The sequence below is a fragment of the Hevea brasiliensis genome, chromosome 10 (genome assembly GCF_030052815.1).
Source record: "Hevea brasiliensis isolate MT/VB/25A 57/8 chromosome 10, ASM3005281v1, whole genome shotgun sequence".
NCBI lineage: Eukaryota > Viridiplantae > Streptophyta > Magnoliopsida > Malpighiales > Euphorbiaceae > Hevea > Hevea brasiliensis.
In genome coordinates this window covers 88116708-88130286 of record NC_079502.1, presented here as the reverse complement: position 1 = coordinate 88130286, position 13579 = coordinate 88116708, and the positions used below count along the sequence as shown (strand labels likewise).

Here is a 13579-nt window from a genome sequence, read left to right as displayed (position 1 = left end):
ATGATTAGTGGGTATCAATTAATTCATTGTTCAATATAGCGATCTATTAATATGGATTATTGATAGCCATCATAGCCACTTTGATGACTAACAAACCAAAAGAAATAACATAAGTCATGCACATAAATTTTTGTATCTGAATAAATCTAATATTCGTTCAATCATTTGATTTAATTACAAATCTTAATTAGATTGGTTAGAAAACATAATTTTAATTTTTTTTTTCTTGCTTTCGAGAGAACTTATTCCCAAAAATATTCTTTCTAATACATTTTTTTCATCAGGTTGAACTTTCATAACCTAATTAAATTTGGGCCAAAACTTTAATTTATTAATTAATTTTAAGCATTTTTCATCACAAATATGTTTTTACGTGTTTTGAAATTCATGGCCAAAACAATTCGGCCACTTTAATATTTTTTTTTCTTTTAATTCCTTTCTTTTGAGAGAACTTGATCCCAAACATAAATCTCTGTATAACATGATTTTTTGTCATTTTAATAATCCTCATGCCCATAACTTAATTGAGTCAAACTTTAATATTATTATTATTATTATTATTATTATTATTATTATTATTATTATTATTATTATTATTATTATTATTGTCATCATCATCATCATCATCATCATTAAACTTTCACGATCTGTATTTTAATTCTACCCATATCTAATAACAAGCAAGAACATCAATATCATATTCATCATCATAAATTTAATAGAGAAATTTAATTGTTTAGAATCTAAGGCTCTGATGCTACATGTAAAAGAATTTTTAATAGATCATAACAATCATAAATATAATATAATCATAAACATAAGATTTAACTACCACCCTAATAATGGATCTTGAACAAATAAATTTTCACAGATATAGAAAGCATACTTGATACGGAGTTAGATTTAGCCATATCAATAATTCAAAGAAACCCTTTGATTCAGCCAAACTAATAATTGATAGACACCCTTTGATTTAATAAATCGATTTCTCCCTCTTTACCCTTATTGATTCACATTCAAAACTAACTGATGTGCCTTGGTGAAGAAAGAAATAACTCAATTGAATTAAATAAAAAGAAAATTTTAATTGAGAGAAAGAAAACAAGTAAAGTAAATTGAAAAGAGTATGGAACTAAGTGGAATCAAGCAAGAACACTCAAAATACAAAGATTGAATTATATCATATTGTAACTCTTTTTAGTATTTTCTGATTTTAACTTGCAATAAAGTAAAAAGAAAGGATAAAAAAAAATGTTTTTATAGTTTTGATATTTATGAACTGAAACTAAGAACAAAACAAGAAAGATAAAAGGATAAGTAGAATAGAGAATGTTAGAAGAAAGAATACAAGTAATGAAGAAAAGGATTGTGTATTTGTCTGTGTCTTTGTCTGTCTCATTTACAGAGATATTACATCTATTTATACATGAGAATATGAACTAATTTAGAAATATGAGCTAATTTAGACAAGAATAATAATTGCTATAATTATGCTATAAATCTCCTATAATCATATTAATTAATTACTGTAATTATGCTAATTGCTATAATTATGCTAATTGCTATAATTATGCTAACACCCCCCCTCAAACTCAAGGTGGTAGCGCATGTGCCAACTTGAGTTTGCTTAAGAGATCCTGAAAGCGAGTGGGATGATGCGTTTTGGTGAATATATCAGCGGTTTGGCTGATAGAGGAGACAGGAATCAAACTGAACGGGTAGAACGACGAAGAGTAGTGCTAGGAGCAGATGCGAGCACAGTCTTGGATCAACAAGCCGTGCAGATTCAACAGAGATGTAACTGGACGGGTAGAACTACGAAGAGTAGTGCTAGGAGCAGATGCAGCTAGGAGCAGATGCAGCGCAGTCTTGGATCAACAATCGTGCGATTCAACGAGACAGTAAAGCGGGCGAGTAGAACTACGAAGAGTAGTGCTAGGAGCGAATGCAGCGCAGTCTGGATCAACAATCGTGCAGATTCAACAGAGGCGATTAAAGCGACGGGTAGAACTACGAAGAGTAGTGCTAGGAGCGAATGCAGCGCAGTCTTGGATCAACAATCGTGCAGATTCAACAGAGGCGATTAAAGCCGACGGGTAGAACTACGAAGAGTAGTGCTAGGAGCGAATGCAGCGCAGTATCGGATCAATAATCGTGCGATTCAACAGAGGCGATTAAACCGGACGGTAGAACGACGAAGAGTAGTGCTAGGAGCGGATGCGAGCAGTGCGGATCAACACCGTGCGATTCAACAGAGGCAGGTGTAGTTGGACTAATATTGAGCACATCACAATCCCCTGGATCAGGATTTGGAAACGGCACTTTGGTATAATAACAGAAATAAAAGAATGAACCAGAACATGTTGTAGAGAGAGAAGAGAGACCCCAGAAACTATAAATAAAAGCTTTATGGCTCTGATACCATGTTAGAAGAAAGAATACAAGTAATGAAGAAAAGGATTGTGTATTTGTCTGTGTCTTTGTCTGTCTCATTTACAGAGATATTACATCTATTTATACATGAGAATATGAACTAATTTAGAAATATGAGCTAATTTAGACAAGAATAATAATTGCTATAATTATGCTATAAATCTCCTATAATCATATTAATTAATTACTGTAATTATGCTAATTGCTATAATTATGCTAATTGCTATAATTATGCTAACGAGAAATTCTTTAATAAGTCCAAAACGCCATAAAACACCATATTAGAAAATAGCTCATAAAAATAAGTCATTTGACTTCTTTAAAAAATGCCAAGTGACATATTAAAAGACTTAAGTTAATATAATTAAGAATTAGTCAACTTATTTTAAAACTTAAAATTAAATGACATATATTTTTTAGCCTTTGTCAACTTATTTAAAATTTAATATTAAAGTAGCATATATCTTTATGGTCTTTATCAAATACAAGGTTATATCAGTTGCTATTAAAAATATAATATATTATTTTATTATATCTTTATAAATAAATATTAAAAAGTAAAAAATAATCATTTAAAATAAAACTAATTTAATTTTAATAGCCATATAATTATTCAAAATTTTAATACAAATTTAAATTACATTTAACAAAATTAATTAAAAGTTTAACAATAACAAAATTTTATTATATTTTAAAAAATATATAATATAAAAATAAATATTAAATTATATTATTAAAATAAAATTAAAAAAAAATAATTCTCCATAACCAGTTATATATATTGGCCCATGGTAAGAGCAAAGTTATTATATTTAAAAAGGATGAGGTGGGGACTGAAGCAAGAGAAATTATTAGGTACACCCGATGTACATGCACCATCTCTCACAATCATGTGAGACTCACTCTCTATATTATAGGAATGACCCACTTTTCTTTGAAAGATGGAGCACTATTTTTTAGTGCTCCCGGTGTATCTAATAATTAGCCATGAAGAGAGAAATTATTAGGTACACCAGGTGTACATGCATTATCTCTCGCAATCATGTGAAACTCACTCTCTATATTATAGGAATGACCTACTTTTCTTTGAAAGAGAGAGCACTATTTTTTAGTGCTCCCGATGTATATAATAATTAGTCATGAAGTGAGAAATTATTAGGTGTACTCGGTGTACATGCACCATCTCTCACAATCATGTAGGATCCACTCTCTATATTATAGGAATGGCTCATTTTTCTTTGAAAGATGGAGCACTATTTTTTAGTGCTCTCGGTGTATCTAATAATTAGCCATGAAGAGAGAAATTATTAGGTGCACTCGGTGTACATACACCATCGATCTCTCACAATCATGTGGGACCCACTCTCTATATTATAAAAATGACCTACTTTTCTTTGAAAGAGGGAGCACTATTTTTTAGTGCTCCAGATATATCTAATAATTAGCCATGAAATGAGAAATTATTAGGTGCACCCATCGAGAGGTTGTAAGCCCATCCTACCACTTAATTACCCTCCTTTTTTAGACATAATCCAAAAAAGGGAAAAATTATTGCTGGAGGAGCTTTCTTAGATATAGATAAGATTCCTTCTATTATTGTTATTATTACCTTCCTTGTTCAGACATCAACCAAAACACATATATGTATATATATGAATGGGAAGAATAGGAATATTGACTTTGTAAAAAATTATCCTTTCTCATTTATATTATTTAAAAAAAAAGGTATTTTTATTTTACATGAATCACTTTTTTATGAATTCTAATAGATTTTTATCTCTATCTTATTATTATTTTTATAAAATTATTTTAATACAATTAATTTGAATTTATGTAAAAGAATAAAAAAAAATTCTGTCAGCCAAGCATATAAATTTTTTTATTAATGCAAAACTATATATATGAGAAAAAAATATTTAAATAGATAAATATAACTTATTATAAAATTAATAATTAACATAATATATTAGGCTTAGTATAATTATACAATCAATATAATTACTCAGATTATTAGAATTTATAATACTAATTTTTTTTGAAAAATATTACATTATTAAAAGTTTTAAAATATTAATGTGTGTACATATAGAAAAATATAATAATTTTTTAATTTTTTGATACTATAATCTTATCAAAGTTTGGCAAATAGTGAATACATATAAAAAATTAAGAATCATGAAATTGGTGAATACATATAAAAAAAATTAAGAATCATACTTTTAATATAGAATAATTATTTCAATTTAATAAATTCATATTTCCATATAAACACAAGTTGATATTTTAATTTAAAAAGAGTCCAATTTTCATAAGAATATAAGTATTATATTATTTAATAGAATTTTTATTTATTTAAATTAAAACAACTTCTTTTATTGAAGTTTGATCGTTTACTTTAAAAAAATTAACTATAAAAAATTTAATTTAAATATATGTAGAAAAAGATTTTAAAACTAATTTCTTAGTGAATTAAAAAGTAATTAAGTTCAATAAGAATTATAAATTTAATATGTAAAGAATGGATTAAACTTTGTAAAGATAAAAAAATGAAATTGCCCAACATGTAAAGGAAAAGTAGTCTAACTTTGGGTTGGACATATTTATTTTATTATATTTTTATTTTCAATTCCTATATTATTATAAATTCATAATGTGTAATATATTTCTAAATCAAATAAATTTTATATTTTCTAACCCCTATTGTATTTCTAAGAGAGTGTTTGGCCTAACTTGTAAGCCGATCAAATCCGCTTATAAGCCATAGTTTTAAGTTCACATGTTTACTTAAGATATTTATAGAAATTATAAGATGTGCTTATAAGTTCAAAAAAAATATGGGAAAAGAGTTTCATTTTAGTCCTTATATATTAGATTGATCAAGTATTTTACTATAAACCGAATAATTAATTTTATGTTTTTTATTATAATCATTCCAAAATAATAATATACTTACTTCAGTGTCTTTTACTCTATTAGCATCCATTTTTTATCTTGTATATAAAAAGAAAATTTTAGTTATTAATTTATTATTTATAAATAATTTATTAGTTTTAATATATTTATAAATCTTATTTTTAAAATTGTTCTCAATATCATAAAAAAATGTAAAATCATGTAACATATTATATATCAAATAAGAATTAATAATATTATTTTTTTATTAATATGAGTGTGCATGGTTAATTCTATCAAATAAAACTACAAATATAAAATAGAAAATAACTAGAATTAAAAATATTCAACATTATATGCAATTATATCAAATTGAATTTATTTTACTGTTATATGTATACACTCTTAAATAAAGTTGCAAAAAGATTAGATTTTCCATGCTAATTATATATGTTTTATAAAAATTATAAAATGTTAAAAGCTATTTACTAGTCTTAATAAACTCAACAATTCATTATGAGGAAATTTAACATAAAAAATATATGAATCAACAAAATAACAAATAGTTAAATTTATATATTTATAAACACTTAAAATTATAAAATTATATTATAATAATAAATTTCATCTTTTACCATATTCAATCACAAATTTATATCTCTTATTTTCATTAATATATTTTTATTTTCATTAACTTAAATCTAAAAATGATAAAATGCACATGCAACATACATGTTATGAAAAAAAATTATTATGTTATCATAATAATAATCAATATATTATAATAATATTATATTATATTAAAAATATTAAATTATAAATATATACAATATGTATAGAAAACGTACAAGGCACATTTAAAAAATAAACTAGTACTTAAAAAAGCGGGATAAATTTCACAACTGTCCCTAAACTTATATAGTTGTAACACTACAGTCGTTTAATTTTAAAATGTAACACAAAATCCTCTAAACTTTCAAATTTTGCATAGTAAAATCCTTCTGACTTTCAATTACTGATTTTTTAATTAGAAACTGATGTGAATAGTTTCCACATGGTGCTTAGTTAACATTTCTCTCTCCTCTCTTATACAAAGTATAAAATTATTCTCTTTATGCATGAAAAATGATTCTATCTATAGAGAAAAAAATTATTCAATCTACACATGACTTAAGAGAGAAAAGAGAAATACTGACTAAACTTTATGCTTTAACTGTTCAGGTTAGTATCTAACTGAAGAATCAATAATTGGAGGTTAGAGAGATTTTACTGTGTAAAATTTAAAAGTTGATGGGATTTTATGTTACATTTTTAAGTTGAGTGACTGTAATGTTACAACTAGACAAGTTTAGGGACAGTTGTTAAAATTTATCCTAAAAAAGTGCTTATAAAATTATGCCACCTCATTTAATAAAGGTGCTTAAAAAATCAATATGTGGCATAAACTTATAAAATTAAGCCACTTGACTAAATAAAAGTGTTTAAAACATCACCACGTGAATATAATTTTTTAAAAAATATTAATCAAATTATTTTAAAATTTAATAAATAAATGTTGTTTATCTTTGTTTTTCAAAAATACATATCTAACCTTTAAGTTTGAAAATTTTCTCAAATTATTTTAAAATTTAATAATTAAATGATATTTATCTTTATTTTTTAAAAAATACATATCTAACCTTCAAGTTTAAAAATTTTTTTACATAATTGTTACAATCCAGTCATTAAAATTGATAATTATCTAAATAGTTATATTAAAATATAAAGCCATTTCTTATATATTCTCAATAAAATCGCTAATTTGCTAATTTATAATAATATGATTAATTTCATGAGCTTTGCAAATTTTAAGGGTCTTTATAATTTTTCATTTTAGATAATCAAAATTTCAAAATTGATCAAATTTTCAATTACCAAATGATCAGAACATAGATGTATGTCATTAACTGTATAAGTTTTCAATGTCATTAACTGTATGAGTTTTCAATAATTTATATAGTTAGTTTAATATTTTTTTTAAAAAAATTCAAAATATTGTAAAAAAATTAAAAAAATTTTACAAATACTGAAAAGTATAAAAGATTCAATTTTAGAAAAATGAAGTGAAGACTTCTAAAAAATAATCAACAGGAGGAAAAAAAAAAAAAACAGAAGCTCATAAATTAACCAAAAAAAAATATTGTGACTTTTTATATTTTTTAAGATTATTTCTTGAATATTAGCATAATATTTAAGATAATATCTTTGAGTTTTTTTTAGAGGAATCTTTGAGCATGCTTATTATTATATTTGTTATAATAGATATATCTTTTAAATCATGCATGATCTTTTTTAATTTCTTTTACACTATAAAAATATTATATTGTTACATTTTTATAAAAAAAAAATTAGAGGAAATTAATTAATAATAACTTGAGAAATAAAATTTAATTTAATTTGATAGATATATAATTATTCAAAATATAAATTTAAATTCTATTTACTATATTTAACAAAATAATATGATCTTAAAATATTAAATTATAGGGTAAACTATAATTTAATCCCTGAGATTTACCAAAATCTATAACTTAATTCCTATATTTTCAAAACTAAATAATTTAGATCCTGAAATTTGACAAAACTTATAACTTAGTCCTATAATTAGATTTTCAATTAAGTTACTATTAATTTGAAAAAAAAATGACCATAATACTCTTAATTCTATTTTCAATCTGAAAATAATTTACCCTTAAAGATTTTATTTTATTGGCAATTGAGACCCTAAAATTTGGTTAAGCTACAAATTAGTCTCTGTAATTTTAAAATCAAGTAATTTAGCCATTGACATTTTAATAAGCCTACAAGTAAATCCCTATTGTTAAAATTACAGTTAATTTCCCATTAACCATGGGTTGGTTTAGCCCATGAGCTAAACCAAAATCGATCAGGTCAAATTCAAACTAAACTGGGTCAACAGTTTTAGGCCTTAAACTAGCTTGGAATCAGGGTTAGGGGGCTGGTTACAATTCCCTTCACTGAACCTGAATCGAAACAGGCCCAATGCAAAATTTTATTTATTTATTTATTTTTTTTTTAATTGTATTGAGTTTAGATTTGATTATTTTAATTTTTTTATACAAGAAACTTTTTTAATTTTTTTATACTAGAAACAAAGTAAATGTGTCTAAAAAAGTATTATAATTTGATAATACCAATGTTTGAATTGGAATCATTTCAAGTAGGGAAAATTTGAACCGGTTTCAAGCTAAACGGTCAGGTTCACTAAACCACTGGTTCAAATTTGAAACCGGCCTTTGGCTAGGTCTACAATCGTCAATTGCTTAAAAGAAGAGAAAGAGTCTTCCGTGACGGTTCAACAACAAAACGACTGAAGAAATTGGACGTTAAATGCATATAGTTTCATGTTAATGAAACTTTTTGAAATTTTAAGGTAAATCCCCATCGTTGATCGGCTAGCATTCCTTCCTTAATGACCCTTAGATCATGGAATGGATGCTATATAAGGGAGAAATTATATCCAAACTCGATGATTCTATGCAGGTTTATATATTTGGAATGATAAATTAGTGATAAAATATTAAATGAGTGATAATGAATCCCACAAAATATAATTACATGGAATAACAGGAGGACTATAAAATTACTCCTGCATGATAAGAGTTCCTTTTTTATCCCCTCACTTGTTACCGACATTTTTTGGCAGTTTTCCACCAAGCTGTTTCCGGCTATAAAAGGAACCCAAAATTTGAAAAGGTCTCCAAGCTACCACCATCGTTCTGCCAACAACCAACATGAGTAATCTCTCCTAATAGCATTGTTAATGCCACAAGGAGGAGAAGATCAAAATTTCTCCTATCCCTCTTAACCCCATAGATTCGCCACTTTAAGATCCTCATCTTGGCGAGTGTTATAACTAGCAAGTCCCTCTTCTTTCAACTGAGTTGAATGGCGTCTTCGTCGCCGTGAAACTCCAAGGTCGACCAATGGAGCCAACAATGTGCCGACGAGCTTTTGACTGCTATTTCAATGCCACACAAGCACCAAGTTAGCCACTAAGCATCTGACACACAGTCCCACATTAGCAACTCATGACACATGCACTAACATGTGGATCTCTAACTTTGTGCCACGTGGCACCTCTATCTCGAACTCAATTATTGAAGTTAGTCATAATTATGTCTGGACTCGATGGTTGTGGACAATTAAAGGAACTATGGCTGAAAAAAACGAATTACTAGCTGACAGTCTTTGCTAAGAATTATTTTAAAAGGATTTTATCTATTTCTTTTTTTTTTTCACGAAATTTATATTTACAATTTGTTTATAAACCTTAGCTAATAATATGGTCATACATCAATTATGATTCAATTGTATTATTGAAGTAATAATGTACTATTTACATGAAATGTTATGTTTTATATTTAAGGTAAATTACTATTTAGTTTATATATTTTAATTAAATTAATTATTTAATTTTTATATTTTAAAAAATATATTATTTATTCTTTATATTTTACTTCCGTTAATTTGTTTAATCTCTCTATCAATTTTTTCGTTAGTTAATACTAGTCAAACTACTATTTAATTTTTTTATTTTAGTAAAATTAATTAGTTAGTCTCTATATTTTTGAAAAATACATTAGTTAGTCCTTGTAATTTAACTTCGATATCTATTTAGTCTAATAATTATTTTTTATACGTAAACTACTCTAATTCTCTCACCCTTATTTCTCTCTCTTCATATTTCTTTTTCTCTATACCCACACCCTTCTCCCATTCATTCTCTCTTCATTTTCATTTATTGATAAAAATGGTACGAGCTATCTATATAAAAAGTTAATTAGTTTTCTTAAATTTCTAAGTAATCAAAGAAAACTATTTTTCAATAGAGAAAACACAAAAATGATACCTAAGGAGTTGAAAATTATATATATATATATATATATATATATATATATATATATATTCAGATTTTCTCTAAATAGTAAAATTTCTATTTTTATCCAATAATATATTTTTCAAAATACTAATTTTTCAAAATATACATGAACCAACTAATTAGTTTTACTAAAATAGATTGACTAAATAATATTGTTTTTTAAAATATAGGGATCAATTAATTAGTTTCCTTAAAATGGAGGAATTAAATAGCAGTTTGAATAGTATGAAAATGAAAAATTTGATGGAATGACTAAATAGTTTAACGGAAGCAAAATATAAGAACTATATAATGTATTTTAAAAAAAATATAAGAATTAAATAGTTAATTTCATTAAAATACAAAGACTAAATAGCAATTTTTCTTTATATTTAACTAATGAATTAAGGAAATTGAAACTGTGATAATAATGACTAGCAAGACTAAATATATAAATGTTGTTAGTTAATGTACACTCGTGAGTTGAACGCTTATTCTATTCAAATTGTTATTTTTTTTTCAGGTTATGGATATTGTTTTTGAAAGAAACCAGTGTCATTATTCAGTTAGCTGATCGTTCTAATGCTTACCTATTGGGAGTAGTTGAGGATGTGTTGGTACAGGTTGGAGGATTGATTTTGCCTGCAGATTTTTACATTCTGGATATAGAGGATGATAGTGCTCTCTCATCAAACTCAGCTTTGATTTTATTTGGAAGACCTTTCCTAAAAACTACCAAGACAAAAATTGATGTGGATGAGGGTACTTTAACTATGGAGTTTGATGGAGAGACTATCAAATTTAATATCTTTGATGCCATAAAGTATCCTGCTGATAATCATTCTGTTTTTTCTATTGATGTTGTTGATACATTTGTGCAGGTTGATTCCCATAACTCAGATTGGGATGATCTCGCCATTCTGGATTATAAGTACTCAAAAAGGGATCATACCTGCGTTGTGGCTGTCCATAATGTCCTACTGCATTAGCATGTTGCATTGATTCATTCTCTTATAACACAGGACACATGTCAATAGCATGACCCAAACCCGAACAAATTCCACATACCTTAATAGTTTGCATATTCCCTATAGCCAACTGCCTCACCAAAGAAGTTAAATCAGAAATTTATTTCTCAAGGTTAGATGTACTTACCTCATTAACCTTCATAGGTGTGTGATCCATCCTCATTCCAAACTGCTGAGAATTTGCTGCCATGTTAGCAATCAACCTCCTTGCCTCGTCTGGTGTCTTGTCAACCAAAGCACCTCCATTAGCAGCATCTATCATACTGCTGTCCATTGGTAGAAGTCCTTTATAAAAATACTGAATCAAAAGCTGCTCACTTATTTGATGATGGGGACAGCTTGCACACAGTTTTTTAAATCGTTCCCAATACTCATATAAGCTCTCTCCATTGTACTGTCCAATGCCACAAATTTCTTTTCTTATATTGGCAGCACGGGAAGCAGAAAAATACTTCTCCAGAAATATCTGCTTCATCTCATTTCATGAGTAGACAGATCTAGAAGGAAGGTAATACAACCAATCCTTAGTTGTGCCTTCCAGTGAGAAGGGAAAAGCTCGAAGCTTAATCTGGTCCTCGGAGACTCGTTGAGGTTTCATGCTAGAACACACAACATGAAATTCCTTCAAATGCTTATGTGGATCCTCACTTGCAAGACCATGAAACTTAGGCAACAAATGGATTAGTCTAGATTTCAATTCAAAAGCAACATTTAAAGCAGGATATTGAATACACAAAGGCTATTGGTTTAGATCAGGAGCAGCCAACTCTTTCAAAGTCTTAGCAGCCATGGTTTCGTTTTCAGAATTTGAACCTGAACCTGAACCTGAATCTGAACTTAACTCCTTTGGAGATTGGACTCCTTCAGATGTACTCGGAATCTGCTTAGCCTGCTTAGCCAGTTTTCTCAACTGTTTAGCTATTTTTTCTACTTCTGGATCAAAGATCAACTCACCAAATTGAGAAGTTCTTGTCATAAACAAAAAGAAATCAAAGTAAAAATAGAAAAATGCCTCAAAACCGTAGAAAACAATCGAATTTGGCCTCAAAAGGGTGGGCCAATGAATCTTATAGATTGATTGGTCTTGATTAGAGCATCGTTTCCTTCAGAATAGGTATGGACTGCCCTCCTAATTCGACCAAAAATCTGTCGATGAATAATAACACCTTAATTTTTTTTTTCTTTTCGAAAACCTAAAAACAGCAACAACTCACAAACAAAATTAATAACAAAATATCCTAACACTAAAAACACAAAATCCAATAAATTTTAGTCCCCGGCAATGGTGCCAAAATTCGTGATGGTTATCGATTCCACTAGAAATTAAATTAACTGAAATTATCAGCTATAAAATATTTTCTGCAGTAAGTGGTAAATCCAGGTCGAACCCTAGAGACTGAATTATTAAATTTCATGCACTTGTGTAATGGAAAAAGAAACAAAGGTTGGGGGGGGGGGGTAATTCGCAGTCCAAAGAAGAAATTAGAAATCAGAAATTAAGAACTAAAATTAAATATGAAACTCTCAAATTAAACAAACTTCAGTCCAAGGTAATTCGCATTCCAATGCATTGATTCGATCATAGACAAAAGAAATACAATTATATCTTATTGAATACTTAACGTAGATTTACCAAACAGCAAGGTAAACCCCTGACTTCCCTATACTCATCAATTCGAGCCCAGCACTCTTGTTGACTCTAATTATTAACTGAATTGGTATTAAGCAATCCTCATTAAATTAATAACTGCTTTAAGAATAGGAAGTAGTTAAGCTGAACAATAATTTATGAAGCATAAATCATTTAATTCACCCTATTGTTTCCTTAGGTTATTATCGAAAACTGGGATCATAATCAATAAAACCTAATTGCTACTCATGTTCAATCTTACACAACAATTGCGAATTATGAAGATGAACTAGCAATTGATCACATAAAACAATTAACTAATAGGCCTTTTTAGAAAATCATTCAATAGATCAAAGATAATGAAATTAGAAAACAATAGATATTCAAAAAGACATAAATTAAATTAAGAACCTGGTCTCACAAATCAAGCAAAAGAACTTGAATCCCTTGAACTAAATTAAAAACTTAGCCACTCATGTTTATGGCTTACAGAAAAATAAAGAAAAAATAAAGAAGAAATCTAAAAAAAAAAGAATGGAGAATGAAGGTGTTTTTCAGGTCGTGAGGTTGCTGAATGGTGTTGTGTCGGCTGCTGCCTCTTCTATTTATAATAAATGGTCTAGGGTTAGGTTTTTAGAGTCTCTGTCAAAAACTGCAACTGGAGCAAAATCACGA

General features: G+C 27.5%; 1 non-coding gene across 1 annotated transcript; it reads left to right on the top strand.

Moving 5' to 3' along the window:
• Positions 1–11594: 11594 nt before the first annotated feature.
• On the top strand, positions 11595–11701 carry LOC131169886 (small nucleolar RNA R71). Its single transcript, XR_009140832.1, has one exon. It is a non-coding gene; the product is annotated as a small nucleolar RNA R71 (small nucleolar RNA).
• Positions 11702–13579: the final 1878 nt, after the last annotated feature.